Here is a 25440-nt window from a genome sequence, read left to right as displayed (position 1 = left end):
ATGAAACTTACAATTTAGCAAACCACCAAGACTCCTCCTTTCAGACAGGAAAGACATTATTTTTCCCTATTTTGCAGATGAAGCAACTGGATTCTGAGTGGTAATGTGCCCTGAGTCACGTAAGTACTAAGTGTTCCAGAGCTGAGGTTCCAACCCCTGGGCCGCAGACCGGTAACCAGTCTATGGCCTGGTAGGGACAGGGTCACAGAGTTCCTCCTCCCCACCCCCCGGCCCGGTCCATGGAAAAACTGTTTTCCATGAAACCGGTCCCTGGTGCCAAAAAGGTCGGGGACCACTCTTCTAGAGGGACAAGAAAAGTAAACACTAAAGTCAGTCTTATATCCCCTAATATAATGCTTAACCTGCCCGTATCTGACTATAGAAGACTTCCCTAACGATATCCTCAAAGCCTATCCATTGACTCCAAAGGGACAGTGTACCTGCATCCCCAATGTACTAGTTTTGTTTCACTGAGTCAGTCATCAACTAGTTCCCAAATAATGTATTCATGCTTTCACTTAGAAAATAAAAACAGGTAATCTCCACACATTAGAAAAAACCCAGAAACTGTATACAAGGTATATATAGTCTTTTGGAGGCTTAAGCTATTATGGTAACATTAAAACCTGGTAAAAACTGATAGTACCATACTAATTTTCTTTCTACATATTCCCATTTGAATTCATTTTAGAAGAAAAATAATAGGAGACTCCATTTCTCCTTGCTTATTTTTCTATTTCAAAACAGCAACACAGGATAATCTAATTAGTATGAATTATACTTTCAAGGAAAGAAAAAAGTCCAACTAAGTCAAAGGGAACTGGCACTGACTCATACCTCCCTGTAATTTCCCCCGACTCATCTCTTCAACCCTAGTACTCAATCTGTAAATATTTCTCCAAACACGTAGAGCAGGGCTCAGCCAACTTATTCTGTTACACAGTACATGCTTTTCACTTTCTGGGGCCTAAGGTCTTTGCTGTAACTACAGTCATGCCTCACTTAACAACAGGGATACATATTCTGTGAAATGTGGTGTTCAGCAACTTATTGTGCAAACATCATAGAGTGTACTTACACAAACCTAGATGGTATAGCCGACTAAATACCTAGGCTATATATATGGTATAGACTATTTATTGCTCCTCAGCTACAAGGCTATATAGCATGTTACCGTACTGAGTACTATAGGTAACTGTAACACAATGGTAAGTATTTGTGTACCTAAACATAGAAGAGGTAATGTGTTGTGCTACAATGTCACGATGGCTATGATGTCACGAGGCGATAGGAATTTTCCAGCTCCATTATAATCTTACGGGACATACACCACATATATGTGGTCCGTCACTGACTGAAACGCCATTATGCAGAGCATGACTGTACATAACTACCACTATGGCCTGAAAGCAGTCATAGACACACAAAAAACAGGCGTGGCTATATTCTAGCAAAGCTTTCTTCATGAATACTGAAATCTAAATTTCATATAACTTTCACATACCATAAATTAGTATTCTTCCTTGATATTTTTTCCAACCATTTAAAAAAACGCAAACATCACTCTTAGCTCAAGGATCAGAGAAAAGCAAATACAACTTTGGTAGGGTGCAAACCCCTGATGGAGCCCTGCTTGTAAACCAGAGCTGCAGCCACTGGCCTTTCCTTACCTCAGTCCAGTGACACTTTACCTCTAAACCTAGAACTTGACAGGAAATAAATAATTCTTATTCCACTTTCAGTCATTTGCAAATCACCTTTCTTTATCTCAGAAAAAGACAAGAAGTTATAATTCTTATGTCTGAGCAGTAATTTTGAGAAATTTCAGTAATTGCTAAAAATAAAATGTATCTGGATTTCAATTATTTTCCCAATGAATAACTCTTTCACTCCTCATATTCTAAAGATAAATAAAAGCTTGTCAAGGACAGTAGCAGATCATGCCCCCTGATTAAGAGGGGAAAAAAAACCCCAAAACAAAGATGGCATACCTCTGAGCTCAAACTGAAGACTGAAGGTATCTAGTGAAACTCACCAAGTTCTAATGATTCATCTTAAGAGAACTGTAGAATTTTCCAAAGGCATAATACATGCGACAGAAGCAGCTTCTTTCAGCAGCCTTACAGGAAAAAAATAAAATAAAAATTCTGTAAAACAAGGGCAGTTGTTGAAATAATGCTAAGCAAATTCTAAGTAACATTACTTCCAATATTTTTTTTTTCATCCATATACAGAACATTGATTGGAAGCCTCCTCTATGTGCCAAGAATCGGGAATGTGGCAATAAACACGTAAGGTCCCATCACCGAGCTATATGGAGCCGTAAGAAAACATGGTGTGCGGTAAATGCAGAGAAGAGGAGGAGAAAATTTATCTGACCAGTGCCAAAAAAACAGAAGAGACCCAGCAAAAGTCTTTCTCACAGGGTGTTAATTCTTAAGAGAAATTCCAAATATTTTTTGTTCTCCCCATGACACCATTTTCTTTGCTGAAAAGGCTGACTGTAGGCATTTACTGTGTCCAGGCATTAAAGAACTATTATAATTCTATGGTTTAAATGTTCACATCCCCCCAAAATTTTTATGTTGAAACTTAATCCCCAGTGTGATATTACAGTATGAAGAGGTGGGGTCTTCGGGAGGTGATTAGGTCATGAGGGCTCCACCCTCATGAATGGGATCAGTGCCCTGAGGGAGTCTGTTCTTCCATCACGTGAAGGAAGACACAGCAACAAGGCACCGTCTTTGAAGCAGAGAACAAGACTTCATGGGACACTGAATCTGTTGCTGCCTTGATCTCAGACTTCCTAGCCTCTAGAACTGTGAGCAATAAATTTCTATTGTTTATAAATTACTTAGACTAAAATATTTTGTTAAAGCAGCCAAATGGACTAAGACAATCAGCAAGCTGTAAGAACAGTACCAAAACCCTCAAAAGACCCTGAATCCCAGGTCAACAGTGAGTATCCTCACGTTAATGAATTTTCCCCTAGCCAACCTTAAATTCTGCCCCCTCTCCTCTCCAGCACCTTTCAGAACATTCCCATACCTGTTTTCCTGGTTTCTCCTGGTACTTACTAGCCAAGCCCTGTAGTTTTTTTTTGTTTGTTTGTTTGTTTGTTTTTTGCATATAGGATAGTTCTTTCCAGAGCAGGGCTTGCAATTCTCTTCTTGGGCTGTGCTAAGACGCTGACTGTAGTTATTGGCCAGAAATTAAAGAGGAGTAAGGGGGGCAGATCCTGAGAATAAATTTCACTGAACAAGGCTCCTTCTTTGGATAGGGTCATTGCACAGTCTTCAAGCAATGACAACGCTGGGTGGTGCTTTCCTCTGCCAAAGGGAAATGGGATGCTTCTGGCCAGGAGGCTTCAGTGGGAATTGTGGGGTTCAAAATTCTCGGGCACAGGGTCCCAACTCCTTTCCTATTAAGGCTCCTTAGACAAAGGAGACCTATCATGGTGGCATATTTAGTCTCTTCTGCAGTTCTGTCACCCTAATAATCAGATTCAAGGCCAATTTTCTAGCATAGTTTCCCTGAGGCCAACAGGATTAGAGCCTCCTATAAAACTGTCAAAGAAGCCCTTTGGCTTCCAGAGTGTGCCTTAAGTTGGCAATTAGCTGTCCTAAACCTAATTTCTTTTTAAAAGCCACCAAATTATCCAAAGCAACCATCCCATGGCACAAACCTTAAAATGATCCTTGCCTCCACACTAATCAAGCGAAGCATCTATTTTCTCCCAACACCTTGCCCTCCATGAACCTCACCTCAATTAACTACAGGCGAAAGCTTTAGAAGTATGATGCCAACAGTAGCCTAGGATCACCACCACCCCATTTACTGCCAGCAATAGTTTGCCTGCTGTGCAGACTGAATTGGTGAACAATTCAACGCCAAAAATACCATCATGAGGATCTGCTTTTTTGGTACAAACTGTCTCAGCCTACCCATAGAAAATGTAATTTGAGGCAAAGCTTATGAGCTGATGCTTTTGGAGAGGAGTTAGCAATTCCAGAGCAGCAAGATTGAGTGAAGTAGGAAAGGAAGTCAAGCAAATAAATGGTGTTGCATTACTGTGATGCCTACAGCTTCACTAGAAATATAGCTAATGTCCTAATCATGTAGGATATTTCCAGACAGGCCCTATAGAAACACTATGCCTTGCAGCAGTCTGTGGGTGGTGTGGATGGAAAAAGGCAGAGAATTTATCTGCTGCCTCCCTCATGTATTAGGTCACTCATTGGTCAAAGTTTAACCACTGAGATTGTAGACATAGGTATTCCACTGCTTTAAACATATATTTAATTTTATAATATACATTTAAAATAAATATATAGTACATACAAGGTCTCTCCCTGTCACTCAAGCTGGAGTGCAGTGGCACAATCAATGCTCACCGCAGCCTCAAACGCCTGGGCTCAAGCAATCCTCCTGCCTCAGCCTCCTGAGCAGCTAGCTAGGTGCACACCACCACACCAAGTTAATTTTTCTATTTTTTTGTAGAGACAGGGTCTCACTATGTTGCCCAGGGTGGTCTCAAATTCCTGGCCTAAAGCAATACTCCGGACTCAGCCTCCCAAAGTGCTGGGATTACAGGCATGGACCATTGCACCCAGCCCTCATTCAGTTTCTACTAGACAATGCTGGTCCAGTGGTTCACATTAAATTTCTACTGGACAAAGCCTGCAGTGCTGTTTTCCTCTTTGCATTAATCTTATTTGTCAAAGAAATGTGAAACATCTTCCTGTCATTTTTCCTTTCGTAGCCATAATTTGGAGAAATGAAAATTTCTAAATTTGCAACTGTTTTTAATGAAAGCTAAAAGCAGACTACAGAGATGGGGTCTACCGGCTTCTTTTATAGCTTCTTGAAAGATGATGTAATACTTTGGGCAATACAAAAAAATTAAAACAAATGAAAAATGATGTAATAGTGACAATTTATTTCTATATTTCATCATTCTCCTAGGCAATTCCATCATTCTTCCATTTTCATATTATCTTTTAAGAGGGATGGAAATAATTCATGAGTAATGATGAAACAAATCTTAGAATGATGAAATCACAATGTTTAAAGACAGAAGAATATAACCAATGCACAATAGAATAAGTTCTATGCAATTTTTAAAAAAGTAAATTTCATCTTTGTTCTTTGTAAGACCTCTAAGAAAAAATGACAGTCATGAAATTATTAGTCCTTACAAATAGTTAGAAGTGTTCAAAAAATAAATTCAAAAGCTAAAATTAAATTGAGTGGGTAAGAGTACTGATGGTATGCCAAGGCTTAATCAAAAATTTCTGAGTACGGCCGGGCGCGGTGGCTCGCGCCTGTAATCCTAGCACTCTGGGAGGCCGAGGTGGGCGGATTGTTTGAGCTCAGGAGTTCGAGACCAGCCTGAGCAAGAGCGAGACCCCATCTCTACTAAAAATAGAAAGAAATTATATGGACAGCTAAAAATATATATAGAAAAAATTAGCCGGGCATGGTGGTGCATGCCTGTAGTCCCAGCTACTCGGGAGGCTGAGACAGGAGGATCGCTTGAGCTCAGGAGTTTGAGGTTGCTGTGAGCTAGGCTGACGCCACGGCACTCACTCTAGCCTGGGCAACAGAGTGAGACTCTGTCTCAAAAAAAAAAAAAAAAAAATTTCTGAGTATAGGCTGAGTATTCATAATCCAAAATCTGAAACTCTTTGAGCACCCATATTACACTCAAAGAAAATGTTCATTGGAGCATTTCACATTTCAGATTTTCAGATGAGGGATGCTCAACTGGCAAGTATACTGCAATTGTTTCAAAAGCCAAAAATATCTGAAATCTCAAACACTACCAGTCCCAAGCATTTCGGATAAAGGGGTACTGACCACTAATAGGGAACTTACAAAGCATTTTTCTTCCCTGTCCTGTCAAACTGTATTTTAAGATAGACAAAGGGACCTAATTAGTGAGGGCTGACCCTTCAAAGAATTTTAGCTAACAAGAACAACAAAAAAAGACATAAATAGGCAACACTCATCAATGTTCGCTAAAACTATTAGGAGGAAAAGTGATGGTGAATTTCACAATGGATCATATTGTCAACAACTGAATTTACTGATCAATCTTCCCATCTCTTAAAGTGGGAGGACCATATATTAGGTACTTGCTGATGTAAAGAAATACGCAGTACTACTTACAGGACAGTCTTATAAAAAAAGAAACAAACTAGAATTTATGAAACCTTTATATCATACATTCTCAAGGGTAGCAATGTCACATCCAAGGAGATGAAAAAAAATCTTAAATAGTAAATTAAAATGGTTTCTCACATACCGAATCACTCCACTATATCTGTCCCAAGGTCCAAGGAGGGAGGAGGGCAGACAACAAGGAAACTAAAAGTCTTAAAAACAAACAAACAAACAAAAAACTCCTTAAGGGGATAATAATTAAACAGAAAGGTTGAGAAACATTGCTTCAGATCAACCTTCCAGTCTACATTAATACAGGAGAGGAATAAATGACATCAAAAGGAAGCAATCAGACAAATCCAAAATGTGAAACATTATACAGAATAACTGACCCAGTTCCTTCAAGATGGAGTGTAGAAAGGGGAGGGAAAGACAATTGTTCTAAATTTTAAAAAGACTTGGGAGTCTTTATTTTTAGAAATATACTTAGAAAGGTTTACAGATGAATGATATGATATGTGGAATATGCTTTAAAATACTGATATTATTAGAAGGTAACTGGATTAGGGTATAGATGAAACAAGACAGGTCCTGAGTTAACAGTCATTGAAGCTGGGTGATAAGTAGGTAGGAGTTCATTATACTATTCTGTATACTGTTGTATATGTTTAAAACATTCCAAATAAAAAAAAAAAAGCATGTGTTATTTTGATTTCTGAAAAAATTAGAAAGAACAGACCTGTATAACACACAGCTTGCTCAAACACTTTCTATCAAAGATGATCTACAAACTAATGTCATTCCTCCTCCAAATACATTATACTCTTTTTAAAATGACTCAAAAAATATAACCACCAAATGGAAGGTATGTACCTCCCTTGAATCCTGACTCAAATAAAAGAAACAAAAAAGGCATTTTTTAAACAACTGAAAAATCTAAATATGGATCAGGCACTTTATGTTACGGAATTACTGGTAATTTTGTTAGGTGTGGTGATAATATTGAAGTTATATAAGAAAATATCCTAACATTTTAAAGAAACACAGAAGTAGTTAGAAATGAAATGACAATTTCTTTCATTCTTTTTTTTTTTTTTAAATGAAGGCTGGAGAGTGAAAGAGATGATGAAAAACACTCATGTTTGCCTCCTGTCCCTTCAGAAAGCCTACTGATAAGACAGCACAGAAATACAAAAAAGAAGGCCGGGCACGGTGGCTCACGCCTGTAATCCTAGCACTCTGGGAGGCCGAGGCGGGCGGATTGTTTGAGCTCAGGAGTTCGAGACCAGCCTGAGCAAGACCCCCCGTCTCTACTAAAAATAGAAAGAAATTATCTGGCCAACTAAAATATACATATATATATAAAAAAAAAAATTAGCCGGGCATGGTGGCACATGCCTGTAGTCCCAGCTACTCGGGAGGCTGAGGCAGTAGTAGGATCCCTTGAGCCCAGGAGTTTGAGGTTGCTGTGACCTAGGCTGACGCCACAGCACTCACTCCAGCCCGGGAAACAAAGCGAGACTCTGTCTCAAAAAAAAAAAAAAAGAAATACAAAAAAAAATAAATAAATCTACAAAACAATAAAAAGAATGGAGAAGGAAGTTAATAGATAAAATGACACAGAAGATTTCTGGGGAACAGAAAGCAGACCTAAGTGTGATAAAAGGTTAAACAAAACTAAGGTAAGCGCAGCCCAAAATCTGCACATGAAAGGACTACATACAGTGGAGGTCTGAGTCCATCTTCCAGAGAATCTAGGCTCAGTGTTAGCAGATAAAGAGGCTGAATACAAGAGATGCAGGAAAAAGATTTACCTGTCCTTTCTCTCTACCTACTCAATGACTAAATAAGAACCGGTATCACCCTTAGGTGCAAAAAGTGAAATACTCTTTCCTAAAGACATTTAAAAAATTGCACAGAAAGAAACTGGGTCTTCTGATGGGGATGTTAGAATCCATTGAACCTAACAGTAGGTGCCCTGATCTTTTGCCCTAAACCAATGTTCCATCTATATGTAGAGTTACCAAACAGACTTCTTATTCCAAGATGGCAATGAGAAAACAAATCCAGGCAGGGCGTGGTAGCTCCAGCCTGTAATTCCAGGGCTTTGGGAGGCAGAGACTGGTGGATCATTTGAGCCCAGGGGTTCACAACCAGCTTGGGCAACACAGTGCGACCTCATCTTTGAACCAAAAAAAGGCAATTACAAACCATAGGGGAAAAAAATGAACGAAGAGTCAGAATATGAAGCAGACTAGTGACATGAGGTTGAAAAACTGATGACATACAAGAAAAGATAAGCAAATATTTTATTTCTTGAGTTCCATTACCATTATGACTGTGGATCCACAGAAAAGAAAAAATAATCCTCACACAATGATTAAGTAAAGTTTACTAAATGTTCAGTTGACACACTGACAAAGCCTGAAAGTCTTAATTCTCATTACAAAACAGAATGTAAATGTTATGTAATCAACCTGGTCAAATACAAAAGAAAAGGTAAGAAATGGAAGCAGAGGGAGGAAAAGAGACAAGATAGAGAAAGGGATAAAGGTCCTACTATTTTCATCTTACACTGTAGGGATTTAAAATGTAATGTCTAAGAAGTTTAAATATTTTATTTATAGTTACAAAGACACTACTGAAAGAACTAAATAGAATAATGTAACTTTAAACTTTGGAATGAAGAGGGAAGACAGGAGAATAAGGACAGTGTAAGTGAGATAAATCCTCATCTTTCTTAGCAGGGAGTCAATAGACATAATTTGAAGTTAATAAATCAAGAGATAAAAGCAGATCTTAACAACAACAACAACAACAAAAAAAAAACCCAGAACCAGATGGCTTCACTGGAGAATTCTACCAATCATTTAAACAAAGAATTAACACCAATCCTCCTCACTCTTTTGAAGAACTGAAGAAGAGAAAACATTTCCAAACTCACACTATAAGGCCATCGTTGCCATGATACCAAAACCAGACAAAGATACCATAAGAAAACTACGACATCCCTAATGAACACTGACTTTTAAAAATCCTCAAAAAAATACTAGCAAACCAAATTCAACAGCACTTTGAAAGTATTATATACCATGACCAAATGGGATTTATACCTGGAATGCAAGGATGGTTCAACACACAAAAACTAATCAGTGCACTATATCACATAATGAAGTACAAAAAACCACATAATAATCTCAATTGATGCAAAAAAAGCATTTGACAAAATTTAACACCCTTTCATGATAAAAACACTCAACAAATTAGGAATAGAAGGAAACTACGTCAACATAATAAAAGCCATATAGGAAAAGCCCACAGCTAATGTCATATTCAACAGTAAAAGATTAAAAGCTTTCCCTCCAATATCAGGAACAAGACAAGGATGCCTACTCTCACCACTTCTATTCACCATGGTACTGGAAGTTCAAGCTACAGCAATAAGGAAAGAAGAAAAAATAAAAGGTACCCAAACCAGAAAGAAAGAAAATGACCCCTGTATGCAGATGACCCTGAAGATTCCACCACAAAAAACCTCTGAGAACTAATAAATGATTTCAGCAGAGTTTCAAGATTCAAAATTAACACATAAAAATCAGTTGCATATCTATACACTAACACAATGACCCATAGGAAAAGAAAGTTTTTTTTTTAAAAAAAATCTCATTTACTATAGCATCAAAAAAGGATAAAATACTTCAGGAATAAACTTAACCTAGGAAGTGAAAGAAAGACTTGTACATTTAAAACTACAAAATATTGCTAAAAGAAATCAAAGAGGATACAAATATAATAAATGAAAAGACATCCTATGCTTATAGACTGAAAGACTTAACATTGTTACAATGTCCATACTACCCAAAGTGATACAGAGTCAATGTGATCCCTATCAAATTCCCAATGACCTTTTTTGCAGAAACAGGGAAAAAAACATGCTAAAATTCTTATGGAATCTCAGGGGATCCCAAATAGCCCAAACAGTCTTGAAAAGGAACAACAAAGTTGGAGGTCTCACACTTCCTGATTTCAAAGCAACAGCAATCAAGACAGCATGGTAGTGACATAAATTCAAAGCTATAGACCAGTGGAACAGAATACAGAGCCCAAAACTAAATCCTTGCATATACGGCCAGTGATTTTTGATAAGGGTGACAAGACTGCACAATGAAGGAAAAATAGTCTCTTCAAAAAGTGATGCTGGGAAAACTGGATATCCACATGCAAAAGAATGAAACCAAACCCTTACCTTATACTATATACACAAATTAACTCAAAATGGATTAGACCCAAATGTAAAACTGAAAACTAGAAAACTCCCAGAAGAAAACAGGTGAAAATATTTAGAACACTGGATTTGAAAACAGGTTATAAAAGCAAAAATAGATAAATGGGACTATACCAAACTTAAAAATTTCTGAGCGTCAAAGAAAACAATCATCAGAGCAAAAAGACAACCTAGAGGGTGGGAGCAGCAGCAGGTATCTATTCCCTCACAGTTCTGGAGGCTAGAAATCTGAAATCAAGGTGTCGGCAAAGCACCAGAAGCTGATCCTTCCGGAGACTCTAAGGGAGAATCTATTCCATGCCTCTCTCCTAGCTTTTGATGGCTGTCAGCCATAGTTGGCATTCCTTGGCTTGCAACTGTATCACTCCAATCTTTGCCTTCCTCATCACATGGCATTTTCCCTGTGTGTCTCTGTGTCCCTGTGCCTTCACATGGCCTTATAAGGACAGCAGTCATTGGATTTAGGGCCTACTCTAATTCAAATGTTCTCATTTGAACTTGATTACATCTGCAAAGACTCTATTTCCAAATATGATCACGTTCACAGGTACTAGGGGGTTAGGGCTTCAACACAGCTTTTGTGGGAACACAATTCAACCCACAACAGAATTGTTCTGAGTCTGCCCTTTGCCCACATATGGTGAAGATGGATTCTTCCTGAAAAACCTCTCTATCTGGCCATTATTCTGAAACCACCTATAAGATATGAGCTAGAGAGTTAGGTATTGTAGTTTGTATTTCTCAAAAGATCTAAAATACGTTTGGTTGGGGGGGAACATAATATTTTAAAAGTCCTTAAACAGGAGAGCATCAATGTATGCTGAATAGCCACATGTATTTACATTTCTTTATGACTATAGTAGGGTCTAGAGAATGGTGGGAATGTTTTCAGTGATGAAATTTTATATACTCTAATGATAATGTTGCCTATAATTGCTAATATTAAACATCTTTAGAGAAAAATTAAGTTTTAACATATAGTTTAAATCTCTTCCTATGGCATAAAGAAAATGTGTTTGACCAACTAAACACATGCCAGAGCATTAAATTTTCTTTAGTTGATTACTAGGCTGGTATGAGTGAGAATTCCCAATTGGTACAAATTAGAGTATTTAAATTTGGGCAACTGGGTTATAATGTGGAACATTTACTCCCATTTATGGTTTAGCATTTCAGTGGAGTAAAAGTTAATTTCAAAATAATTAAAAGCCAGACTATTAATTATTACATACAGTAGGGATAAAATATTTGCTAAATATATAAGGAGTATATAAATACATGCATCTATATAAACATGGATGCATCAATATTTCAAAGGCAATTTCTCTTGTGGAATTTCTAGAGAATATTTTAAATATAAGAGTGACATCTTTAAAAATGGCATTTGACAAATATATGAAGCTTTTACTAATATAATGAAGGGATACTGGTTATTTAAGTTGCCATTTTATTTTATAATATTTACAACTTGCTGTTTTTATTATCTGTTGTCAGACAGTATTATTACATCTTTTTGCAGTCACGATGAGAGTAGTAGTGTAGAATAAGGGTTAGGGCAAAGGAGAAAGAATTTTTGTTCTGTAATCTGAGAATATTACTTGAAAGCAGCATATGGGCGGATCAGGATACAATGTGATTTGTTGAATGGGTACAGTATTTCTTTCTTAATTTCCCAAATAGACTGGCCAAGCCAGTTTTTACTGTTTGACACTGAAACTGTCAACATATTGTAGTTTGATTATTCAGGTGAGCTTTACCCATGAACAACAAAATTAAGCATGTATGATTAAATTTAAATACTTAGCTAATAGGCATAACATTACACAATAAATCATCAAGACGACCAAAAATAAATCTCTAATTAAGTGGATGATTCAGGGAATGTGATATTACTAATTTATTTTTTAATGACAGAAGTCTTGATCTCCAAATAGTTTTTCAAGTATTTTTTAATTAAACATGTTTCATATATATATATATATATATATATGAATGTTTTTCTGCATTGGAAAGTAATTTCAGTCATTTTACTGACTGATCTTTGTGATTATTCTTAATTACAAAGTGCTTGCTGAAGGTGTAGGAGATTGGAGATAGTTGTTTACTGATACCCCAAAACTTTGTTTTTCAAATAAACCCTCGATGTTTTCTTTTTTGCCTGTGTGTAAAACATATGTATATTTTTTAAAAATCTAGTAGTAAAATATTTTGTAAATTTATTTGCCACTTAATCTAGGTTGTACTGCATTGTGATTACCAGCACTAAAATAATGACTTTAATAATTATGATTTGTAATATACAGCAAGAGTCCAGTGGAGGATCATTAGAACAATACTAAACCTGAAATAAGTGCTTATTCCATCCTCAACTCTCATCAAGCCATCTGCTTATATGTAATTAGAGGAGGCTATCTCTTCATCCTTAGGCCCTCTCTGCCCCTCTCTACCTTTTGTTAAAAGCCCTGAGATTCTGAAGTCTCCTAAAGATGTTACTAGTGAGTGCTTTCTGTAGTTATTATAAAAATAAAATATTGTGCCAGTCATAAGTAGATACTTGGTTTTACTCACGGATATACCTTGATTCATAAAATAGTACCTCGCCATAGGAGATACTTAATTATTTTTTAAACACAAGGAAATGCAGAAACTACTCAAAAGAATTGGAGTCTATTTGAAATTAATTTCAAATGGATATTCTAGAACTCAAAATCTGAAAGTAAAATGAAAAATACAATAGATTAGTTTGGACAAAAGAGAAGACAGATGGTGTACTGGAAGATAGGTCAATAGAAAATATCAAAACTTAAGTATAGCAAGAATAAGGAATGATGAAGATACGACATCTCTATGGTTCTCCTGGAGAGAGTTGGAACCCATTATATTAAGTGAAGTATCCCAAGAATGGAAAAACATGCATCACATGTACTCACCAGAAAATTGGTTTCCCTGATCATCACCTAAATACAAATCTGGGAACGACACCAATTGGACATCAGACTGAGGTGGGGGGTTGGGGAGGGGATGGGGGTATGCCTACACAATGAGTGCATTGCGCACTGTTTGGGGAGTGGTAACACTTGAAGGTGCTGACTCGGGAAAGGGGGGGTGGGGAAAAAATATGAAACTATTGTTTTTAACTTGCACTGTTCACTTAATAATTTATCATGAAAAAAATAAAATAAAGAATTCTACAAAAAAAAAAAAACTTAAGTATAGCAAGAAAAAAATTTTTGCAACATGAGATACATAATCATTAGGTGTATCATAATGATTATGTAATACATGATCATTAGGTATAATTAGAATCCAAAAAGAAGAGAGGGGCAGAGCAATATTTGAAAAGGTAACGACAGAGAACTTTTCCAAAGCTAAAAGGCATCAAGGCACAGGTTCAAAAAGCTCTATGAACATAAAGCAACATACTTACAAAGAAAACCACACTTCAACACATCACAAAGTGCTATAAAATTAAAACAGAGAAAATCTTAAAAGTAGCCAAAGAAAAATAAGAGACACATTATTCTCGGCAAGAATACAGCTGATACATTACCTTCAGTAAGAGTGGTAGCTGACTTTAACAGAAACAAAGGAAGCCAGAAAGCAATGAAACATTTTTAAAATGTTGAAAGAAATAACCACCAACTTAGAACTTTATATCCAGTGAAAATATCCTTCCAAAAAGGTAAAATTAAGATATTTTCAGACAACACAAATGGAAAAATTCCCTGTTAGTAGATAGGGTACCATCAAAATATACACTAAAAAAGAGCTATTCAGATAAAAGTAAAATGGTCCCAGATAGAACAGAAATGCAGGAATAAAGAGCCCTAAGAAAGATAAACAAGAATAAAAATTGCGCCAAATCAAATTAATAATAACTTTGGGAGTTTAACCTCTGTAGGGAAAAAATGCAGAACAATACAAAAAAAGTTAGAAAAGAAGTTAAAATGTTCTAAGAAATTGTCATTATTGGGGAGTGGTAAAACTGGTCATTTGTATTGCACTATTAAGTCAAGAATTCTTGACTTAATCTCTGAATAATCACTAAAGATATAGTAAAAGAATAAATAACAATAAAGGGGAAAATGGTATAAAATAATCTGATTAACACAAAAGAATGCAAAACGAGGAATAAAAAGAATGCAAAACAGATGATTCAAAGAGAAAAACTATTTTCAAAAGAAAATAGATAGGATCTTAAAGGTGATGGTAGTTACAAACTCAACTACTAGTGAAAATGTAAATGAACTAATTCTTGAAGAAAGGACTAAAACTAAATTAACATAATGAAAATCTGTATTGCACTTATTCACAAAGATATTCAGAAAAACATGAGAAAAAAGTATATTTACAAATCAGCACATATTCCACTTGCTATTAAATTGTAACTTGTACATACACATACAAATAAACACAAATGCTGGAAAAAATATTAACAGGGTTTACCCCTGAGATCTGAGGTGATTTTTGCATCATAGATTTTTCTTTTAAGTTTTTAGTACTTTACTCTTTTCCAATGAGTATGACTCACTTCTACAAAAACCACAAAACTATTTTCAAAAGAGTCAGTATTATAAATTTTGATAATGATCAACTCCAACAGATTTACAGAAAAATAGAAGAATATGATCAAGTCTAAAAATAAGCTAAACAATATAAACTTATTTCACACAATAAACTCTACTGGTGAAACCAAGGCAGCTTTATAATTACAAACATAACATTTCTAATAGAGACAAAAATTCTCAGGTAAGAGAAACAGCTTTTTCACTGACTAATATTTCTTTCATTTCTCTTCTTGTTTCTAATAAAAGTGTGTGACATTTCTACTGAACTATATTATCAGTTAAAGCAGCAAAATAAAATTTGTTCTTTCTTATTTTATGTTTTTTCCCTAAATAATTTCTAATATTTCTTTTACTGAAATTTAAATATTAAACATAGAAGAAAACCAGTCATCAGTTTCATAGCTCAAAACTTTACTTGGCAAAGGGATTTCAAAGAAATATATAATAGCAAGCATCCTGGAAACATGTTCTAGTAACTTTTTTATTATTCTAAGTTACACAAAAAGGTCAACTTCTCCCAAGCTCTTATATAAATATAAAACTAAGCAAGTTTTTAAAATACATTTAAATTTGGAGCGAAAAAAATAGCCATGTTTGGTACACATTATGAAAGTAACAAAACAACATTAAAACAATTACTAATGTTTACTGAACACTTAACTGTGATAAATACTTGTTTCTCCTCACTCTAGCCCGGGCAACAAAGCAAGACTCTGTCTCAAAAAAAAAAAAAAAAAAAAACATACTTGTTTCTCTATTAATAATATGCATGTATTGCCTCATTTAATCCTCACATAATACTATGAATTAGTATTATCTCCATTTTATATTTAAGAAATTGAGGTACCAAGAGGTAACGTAATTTGTCCAAGGTTGTACAGCCAGTTAGTGGTAGAGTCAGGATTTGAATGCCAAGCAGACTAGCTACAGAACCCAACATTCTTAATCACTACAAGCAAGCATATGGCCTTGTTAAAGTAGTTTGCTATCTTTGCTATTAAGTTTCAGGTAACAAAGAAGAAGAAACTGTACACAGAATAAAAACAGATATTTTAACAATCTGGTCATGTCACTGAGAATAAATAGAGAAAATAGTAAACATCTAAAAAAAAAACTTCCTAGTTTCCTGACAAAAGCTAAAAAAGTAAAAGGCAGTCACTATCAAAAATATTCACAAAAACATGAGAAAAGGTACAACTTCTAAGATAGGTAACACATTAAAACTACATATTACAATAAACTTTAAGATCATATTTATTTTCTCTTGAAAACAGTTTAACAGTTTTTCTCCCCAATTTAAACTGGAGGATGCAGCATACATTAATATTATGTGCCAAAGAGCTGAATGAAATTTCACAGACATCCTATATTAAGCTAAGGTCAATTATGGGGGTGACAACAATTTTTTAGTATTTAGATTTGCCACTTGGGGAACTATTTTAAAAACTCTGAACTTAGACCACTGTAAAACAAGGTTACAACTCAAATTTTAATCATGCATACAAACTAGTTCACAGATTCACATGCTACTTAGAAGGCTTGGATATCCATGCCTTGGAAGAGCATTGCTATCAAAATGATTGACGCTCTTGAAATTGCAAAGTTAATTTAATACAATTCAAAGTAAAACACACTTTAGAAAGAAAACACACCATCACAGAAATCTTGAATTCACTTCACTATTATGGATCATTTTTAATTTATCGTATATTTGTGGCCTATTTTTTTCCAACAAAAAGCACAAAGTTTCTGTTTCATCTAGTTATCAATACAAATTCAGTATCATGCTTTTTGAATTTTAATTCTTCTGAAGACTACCCTATGAAAATTTTTTGGAGTATCAACTCCACCTATCACTCCTAAAAGTGGCAGCATTACTTATTACTTTAAAACCTGAAAATAAGCGTCCAACAGAAAAAGACTGATAAGTAAATTATCATACAAATACACAGATGAGAATACCACCATGTAGCTAATAAAAATAATCATGTAGTATAAAAATACTGACATAAAAATATTGATTATTTACTGTTAAGTGAATAGAACAGTCTGCACTACAGTGGCTGCATTATAAGCCCATAATATCAAGTATCTGTAAGTCTACGTATACTTATGTAATAGCTAAACAAACGTAGGAAGAAGATATTCCAGAAAATTAACAACAGTATCTCTTGGTGGTGAGATGTCCAATGACAGTTTAAAAATTTAATCAGTGCTTTTTTAGTGTTTCTCACATTTTTGACATTAGGGATGTGCTATTTTTATAACTGGGGGAAGAGATTAAGAAAGAAATAAAGGCTACTATTTATATTAAACCATATTTTAACACAAATGATAAATTCTTATCTAGGCACATAGTTTAACCCTCTTTGGTACAACCCCTATTTGTGCTTTTTTTTTAAAAAAAAAAAAAAAATACAAAAATGTTGGAACATGAATCAATCTGTAGTTTCATTTTTCCAGGATGTGACATGAGAATTAAAAAAGTAAGTACTGAATGTGAACTCTTTGAAAAAGACGAAAACGTTTGTCTTAATATGTCATTATTAACAAAGATACAAAAATAAAATATTTCTGAAAAACAAAAAGTAAAACATATCCAAAACAGTATACTATAAAAGTCAAAGCAATCTATAAAAATTCATTTTTTTACAAGTGTTTTCTCCCTGTAGACTTCTAAGATTTAAAATAAGCAGAATTACATCTCTGTGAAATATATAACTAAATAGCTCAGAGTTGAGACTATATTTGTAACAATGAATTTTGTTAATTTAACATTTGCATAATCAAAAACATGGAGAAAAACAGGAATCTCTTTATCCACCTAAATGACGGAAGTTACACCTAACAAGGCTAACAAGTGGTTGTAAAGCTACCTATAAATATAAATGTCACTATGTAATTATAGTCAATTAGTAAGAATTAAATTGCTGACACTTAGAAGTGTTCTATAAATGATTCATACAATGCCATCCAAAATTTTATATTCAAAAAGGAGGAAAATGCAACACTCACTGGTGTAATGACTACAAAAAAATACACTTTAAAAAAATATTTTACTTTATGCAGATGCAAAGAACTGTAAGGAAAAAGACACAAACAATAAAAGGTAGTTTTCCTATAGTGTGAAACTCTGAGTGACTCCCCCACAATTTTTTTATTAAAACATTCATAGCAAATAAATATTTGACACAGCACTGGAAGTAAAAATGTGGGGGAGAGGTGACATTAAATATGTGCTTTGAGGAAAGAATGGGATAGGAGGAAACAACTTTCTTTTAATAACTAACACTATCTGATGTAATTGATGGTAGATAACAATTAACTGATACAATTGCCTAATTTAATATTCCCAGCAATCCTGAAATCTAAAGATTGTAGAGGTTGTACTGTAACTACCAAATAAAATAGCAAATGGCTCTTTCCAGCGGGAAAGCTTAAGAAACAAAAGTATTAAAATAGCTATCAGGTTAGGGAAAAGGGTTGGGTGGAGTTAAATAAATGAATAAATAAATAAAAATTAAAAAAAGAAACAAAAATAGTTATCAATCTCTCACAGATACCTGCTATAAGGATGCAACTTAAATCCATGTACATTAAGAGCTAAGATCTAAGTTTGTTCTATCCTTTAATTAAAAGGCTGAGATACATATTCTCTCCCTCAAAATCTCATGTCCCCCTCCAAAAAAGCTGGAAATAGTGTCACCCTTAAAAACCTTACATATATTTTTCTTCTAGAACCTGTCATTTTCTATCTTGTGTTATATGCAGTATGTATACGCTCTTTTAACCATACTAGACGTCAAAACTACTGAGGGCAGTCAATGGTACTGCATCTTTCTTGTGTACCTCACATAGCATAGTAAATAGCATTGATTGATTAATACTCCTCTGCAAACTCTCATTACCTAAAAAAGAATTAAGGCTCAGTAATTCTCCGTAGCTTGGTTTAAAACAAACAAACAATGCTCTGGAGCCATCAGAGAAGAGTGGCGGTGCATATGACCTGTCTGCTGTCAATTAAGCACACACCAGATCAAAGGGCCTCTTCTCCCCTTTGCCCTTCAAAAGCTGGATTTTATCCAAGTAAGTCAGTGTCCCTTACTTGAGGACAGAGTCTACTGAGGTTCACTCTGGAGGACCGGAAGAGGCTCATGTAATCCAGAAAGTTTTCCTAGTGGTCTGCGAGTACAGGAGAAAAAATTCAAAGTATAAACCCATGAGCTACTGATCAGGTCAGAAGCCAAAGAAAACTCTGTAATTTGGACTCTAAAGAGTCCTGTAAAATTCATGGACTTCACGGGGAATTCAGTCTATATCAGATAAAGCTCACATCAGTATGACCTTCCTGCAAACTCTCCAAATGCCTGCACACCAACTGGCCCCTCACTAGTAAAAAGATGAGTACGCCCTAAGGTGTGTATCAGATGTTAACTTTCTGACATACTCCAGGTAATCTCCCTGCTCTGTGGATAATAACAGAACCCATGGTAAAAGCAAATTGGCAGAAGCCGATGATCATTCAAGACATTTCAGTTTTCAACACTTAAGAGGACACAGCGTTAACAGTGGCTATCGCTGGGAAGGGATGTGAACTAGAAGTGGAAGTATGTAATAGGGTTGTCCCTTATGTATGCACTGTGTTGTTTTAACTTTTCATGAGTATCAATTTACTTCTTTAATTAAAAAAAAAGTAAATAGAATTTTGAAATGTGATTCCACTTTTTAAAAGGACTGAATAGGCCGACACAGTTTAAATGAAAACTAAGTACCACATTGCAAAAGTTTGGATAATAGAAACCTACATATCAAACAGAAATAATTATTGTAGCCTACAAAAACAAAAAGTAATACTGGTAACATTACCAAAAATGCCCACAGCAACTGCTACCCACTACCCACTACCCACTACTTTGATTATATGATATTAGTCAGCAGAGGGAGTTTGAGTAATCCCCCCTAAAATTGCATCTACTCTTAACAATCCCTCTTTCAATCTTAGCTTCATGAAAAACGTTTACAACAATCCATAGCCATAAAAAATTAGATTTTTTGTACCAACAGAACACTGCTTCTCAGTTTTATTTTTCCATAAGAAATAACTACACACACACACAAAATTTACGTTTCACTGTGGTTCATGTCTTTTTTCCTTAGGAGAAAGAAAAGTTTCTCAACCTGAAAAGCAAACTAACCTAGACAATCAAGTAAGTGTACTATCATTTTACTGGAATGTCCATATTCTCCAATTGTTTGTCATGAAATTTTGGGATTAATAAAAGTAAAATTGTATACACCTATTACTCCTGGAAAAAGAAGGGGGACACAAACTATACTCTAAAAGCAAAATCATACAGCCACAATGCCAAATGTAAACCATGTCATTATACACAGGGTGTTCCAAAAGTCGCCATACATAGCGAAATGGGAAATTGCAGCTAAATGTACCTTTATCAACAAATATTCATTACAAAATTTTTCCTTTGTATGAAGACTGTTGGGACACCCTGTATTTGAGCAAGGCAAAATATAACTAAACATCTTTAAAAGATAAATTTGTCTGTGACATCAGCATCTTAAAAGTTAAAGTGTAAATAGCCAAATTTATCCTAATATTTCTTTTTAGTTCATTTTTCTAAAAAGCATTAAGACAAATCATATTGAAAATAGCCAAAATCACCAAAATTAGGCAACCAAAAAGCATACAAATTATTTTGGGGAGGAGGATTTTTGTTTAATCTGGTTTATAAATCCATAATATAGCACAAAAAATAAAAAATATGAAGACATACACGCAGTACATCTCATTTCCCACCCTTACCTCATCATATTACTTCTCCCTCTTCCCCAGTTATTAGTTTTCCAGTATGCTCCCAGTTTTATGCACAGAAGAGCAAACATGTTTAATTACACACACACCTCTTAACACAAAAAATAGCACACTATTCTCTCCGTCCTACAACTTTTTTTTTTTTTTCACTTAGTATCAAATTTTTGAGATCTTTCCATGTCAGTACACAAGAGAGCTTCCTCATTCTTTTTTCCTAGCTGATCCTGACTAGTTCTACCACATTTTCAGTCTACCTTCTTCAGGCTAACCTTTAAAGACATTCTGTTCAGTCAACTACTTAACACTTGAATTAGTTTCCTTCTCCCAACAAGATTTTAAAACCACCAGATTTGAGGTGTCCCAAGGGGTAAGTTTCAGAGAAAGTAACTCATTATCTAAATTACATCCTTTTAAGAATGCTTATTTTCAAGCAGGTAAAGGGACATATCCCACTATTTTCTTCTCTGATCATTTAAAATAAAGCTACAAATAGGAACACAGTCTTCCGGTGAAATTACCTTTACTTTGATTTTGGGAACCAGCGTAATAGTCAACAATGACTGTAAAAGTTTCTTTACTTCTGGTGCTTTTCTTTCACTGCAAAAGAAAACACTGTGGTGTTTTTTCGTTTTTGGTTTTAAAAGAAGGCCAGAAAGCCTTAAAGTCATATATAGCATGGTACTCTAATAGCACGAGAAACCACAACCTGATTTAATCTGCCAGGTGAGAGGCCGAGGCTTTTACCTTTCAGAATTCTGCTCACTACTTTCAACAGGACGACTTCTACACCAGCTGAAAACACTTAAGAATATAAACTATGGCGCTACGTGTTGGCAATTATTCTCCCGGGGCCAGGACCACCTCTCAGCTTCAGAGGAGAAACCTGGGGCTTCGCAAGCGGAAAGGGATCTAGAAACGCCAGCGGAGTGACCGCGAGCGGGAGGCGCGGGTCCAGGGAAGGAGGGGAAACCGCGCCGCTGCAGGAGTCGGACGCTCGGAGCCGCGCGCTCCCCAGTGACCGAGCCCCGGAACCACGACCACTAACGGAACCAGCCCACGGGCGGCGGCGGCCGCCGCTCGGACTGCAGACCGCAGAGCGCGGGCCGGGCGTCGGGAGGGCGGGGGTTCCCCGGAGGACCTGGCCGCCCTGGCGCCCCATTGGGCGCCGCTCCAAACGTGCCCGAGTGGTGACAGGAATAAAGTGGGTCACAAGGCCTAGCGGGTCCCCAGCGAAAGCCCTCTTGGCACCCGGGCCCCGGCTTTTCCAGTCTCCTAGCCGCTGGAATCGGCCGCAGCCCCGGGAGCCTTCAGGCCACCCGGTCCGGTCGTGCACCCCAATCCCGCCCCTGCCCCGCAGGTAACCCCAGTTGCCCCAGAGGGCCTCTCGGCCAGGGCGGGCCTCCGCCCCAAGTCCTGGGAAAAGACACGTAAAAGCGAGACGCAAAACTTGGGCTTCAGCTCCCGCCTTCCCCACCCTTGGCCGCCGCCCCCCGGCCCCACACACACCGCCCCCCGCTCCCTCCCCTTCCCCGCGCCCTCACCGTGTGGCTTGCGGCTGCTCCGGCTTCTTCCCTCCCCCACCCAGTACTCTGGCTGCGAGGACTTGGAGCCACTAACCCGGCTGCGTCCAGGAGACACCTCGGCTCCCACCGCCAGCAGCACCTGGGGCTCTGAGTGGCACCCCCCACCCACCCCCCCAAAAATTCACCGCTACTGTTGCCCGCTCCTCCTCCCCCTCCCTTCCCTTCCCCTCCTCCACCGGCGCCGAGAGCACGCATGCGCCGCCGAAGCAAGCCAACCGGCGGACGTCAGGCCCCGGGCCCACCCGGTGGGGCGCCACTCACCGGGAGCGCGCTCGCGGCGGCCGCAGACAGACTTCCTTCGCGCTCTGGCTTTCCGGGGTTTCCTTTTTTAAACCGTAGCCGCAAGCCGAGTCCGTGATTGCGCTCCCTCCCGGCGCATGCGTCGTCAGTGACCCCGCGGACTCGGCGGCCGGTGGAGACTCCGCGCTCGCCCCTCCCCTCACTCTCCCTTTCCCCGGCGCGGCTCGGTGCGCATGCGACTTGCCCCGTTAGGCAGCGCGGAGCCACGCCAGGGGATCCCGGGCGCCCGAGACTCCCGCTCCCTCGGGCCGCGCGTCTGCGCGTTCCGCTACCGCCGCGGGCGCCGAGGGAAGCCGGGCTCACCCGGCGCCCCCTTCCCTGCGCCGGCCGGGAGGGCGCCGGTTACTAGAAAGCCGGGAGGCGGGGCCTGGTGTGGCGAGGAGGGTGCGGCCGGTCCAGGGAGCGTTAGCGTTAGATCCGGGAGGCTCTTTGGCTTTCACTCTGGAGGCCGGGGGCGAGAAGGAGGAGGAAGAGCTTCCTACCGGATGAGGAATCCGGAGGCAGAAAGGGGACCGTTTCTCCCTTGCAAAGTAAAACGCTTTGCCGGCGCCAGGTTAGGTTTTTCGTATGTTGGTGTTGGAAGACTTCCCCCCCCCCAGTGGTATCACTCACATTTCCTCTCCTGGGACGGAGGGGGGGGGGTTGCCAAGGTGCACGGACCGCCAGTGACATGCTTTCCCCATCTCCTGGAGGAGCGCGGCTTGGGTCACTTATGGGTGGGTGGGCCTAGGGTAGACTGGACATGCGCCCTCGGCTGGAGGAGGGAGGCAAAAGGAGGTCAGGAGGTGTTTGCTCTTTTGGAGTTTTCCCCCCTGTCCTTTTATGATGAGAAACGCCAAGTAACAGTATAATAACGCAAGGTGGGGAATGAAGCAATGGGCACCCTAATTTTCACGGGTTCCCTCTTTAGTTCCCTCACATTAGTGTGAATACTAATTGCTTATCCCAGGGGGAAAATTACTTCCCTTGATGTGTGAAGACACACTTGGTCCACAGGGGAAAGCAGATTTCAGTGCTTCTAAGTTACTGGAAAAGCGGCCTTTACAATTCTGATATCTAGTGATTTCTATGTTTAATGATTGTTCTTTGGATTTGAAATAGAAGTCCAGCTTCTTGTTTCAAAAAATACTTTTTACTGTTTTGGCTATAAAACCCTCCCTTCAAGGTAATATTCATGTCAGTAAACATTCTTTTTTTTTTTTTTTTTTGAGACAGAGTCTCACTCTGTTGCCGGGGCTAGAGTGCCATGGCGTCAGCCTAGCTCACAGCAGCCTCAAACTCCTGGGCTTAAGCAATCCACCTGCCTCAGCCTCCCGAGTAGCTGGGACTACAACCATGCCCGTCTAATTTTTTCTATATATATTTTTGGTTGGCCAGATAATTTCTATTTTTAGTAGAGACGGGGTCTAGCTCTTGCTCAAGCAGGTTTACGAACTCCTGACCTCGAGCGATCCACCCACCTCGGCCTCCCAGAGTGCTAGGATTACAGGCATAAGCCACGGCGCCCAGCCAACATTTTAAATTCTTACTGTATACTAAGAAAAACGTCAAAATTGAGAAACTTACTCAGATTCCTAATCCTTCATTTGAGGATTTTTTCTGTCGGGAGTGGGAAAGCATGATTTGTTAATTTACTTCCTCATATAGCAGAAGGGATTTTAGTAGATATTTTTGCCTGTTCAGCATTCATTTCCTATTCTGATAATTTCCTTTGAAGAACTGTTCCTTTCTCCACTCAGTCCATGTGGTCTCGGCAGGACACCAGGGGGAAGGCATATTTGGGTGAATCCTCCGTCTTAAGCTGCAGTTACCAAGAAAGGTACTACGTCTTTTCCAATGGATTTAAACCTGGAAGAATGCAAGCCTGGGGCCATATTTCCATGCAGGAATTCTGGAAAAAGAAGGCAACATGAAAGAAAGCAGATTCGAAAATGGAGATTTGGCCTAGAGATATGTTGGATACCCTGAAACCAATGTGGACTAGATTCCTCTGTAACTTTCAGTTAAACCAGTCAATAAATTCTTGTGTCTGTTTCTTTTATTGCTTAAACCAGTGAGAGGTTTTCTGTCCCATGCAATCAAGAGTCCTAGCTGATACTCGTTAAGTAACAAGAGAGGAGGCAAGATTGATAATACGGATAAGGTAGATTGTAGCCAGATAAGAGGGCTCTCTCATTCACCTACAGACTTGTTGATATGGCCCTCCCTGTACCTACCTGAAGAGGAGAGAGAGACTTAGAAATAGCCAGGAATGGGCTAAAGTAATCTGCATTTCTACCATTATATATAGCAAGGTTGTGTAAATTTCTCATGGGTCAATTGATGCTGTGTAGAAAATGCTGTCCAGGTCTGAGCCATGTTGACACCCAAGGGGGAAAGAAATTCTAGCAGCAAGAGTCTGGGAGAGGGAGCTACTGGAGAAGAGAGAGAACTAAGTAAAACCAATTCATCTCCATGTCAAGCAAGGAACTGTGAAGTGGGGAGGCTGCCTCAGAGTTTGTAGGAAAACTCAATGTGCCCCATTAAAGAGTGAATATCTGGATGCAATATGGATTGTACAGTTACGAGAAACTTATCCCTTTCTTCCCTCTTCTCCCTCCCAGTTCCCAACACCAGAGGGCTGGGCAAAGGAGAGGGAAAAGACTGATTAAAAATAAACCCAACTTTCCATATTCAAAGTTCCTTAAGTCACAAGTTCAGCCAGAGAAT

At 38.1% G+C, this 25440-nt stretch overlaps 1 protein-coding gene across 1 annotated transcript in view; it reads right to left on the bottom strand.

The window, feature by feature from the left end:
- CLOCK (clock circadian regulator) overlaps positions 1–22820 on the bottom strand; it is a 91180-nt gene extending 68360 nt beyond the window's left edge. The window contains exons 1-2 of the mRNA XM_069458565.1: positions 22693–22820; positions 1992–2147 (exon numbers count right to left, since the gene is read on the bottom strand). The gene's annotated coding sequence lies outside the window, so the exon portion shown is untranslated. The remainder of the gene's footprint in view (positions 1–1991; positions 2148–22692) is intronic.
- Between the last annotated feature and the right edge of the window lie 2620 nt (positions 22821–25440).

The sequence above is a fragment of the Eulemur rufifrons genome, chromosome 24, assembly GCF_041146395.1.
Source record: "Eulemur rufifrons isolate Redbay chromosome 24, OSU_ERuf_1, whole genome shotgun sequence".
In the NCBI taxonomy this organism is placed as follows: Eukaryota; Metazoa; Chordata; class Mammalia; order Primates; family Lemuridae; genus Eulemur; species Eulemur rufifrons.
This window is presented reverse-complemented; position numbering and strand designations above follow the sequence as displayed.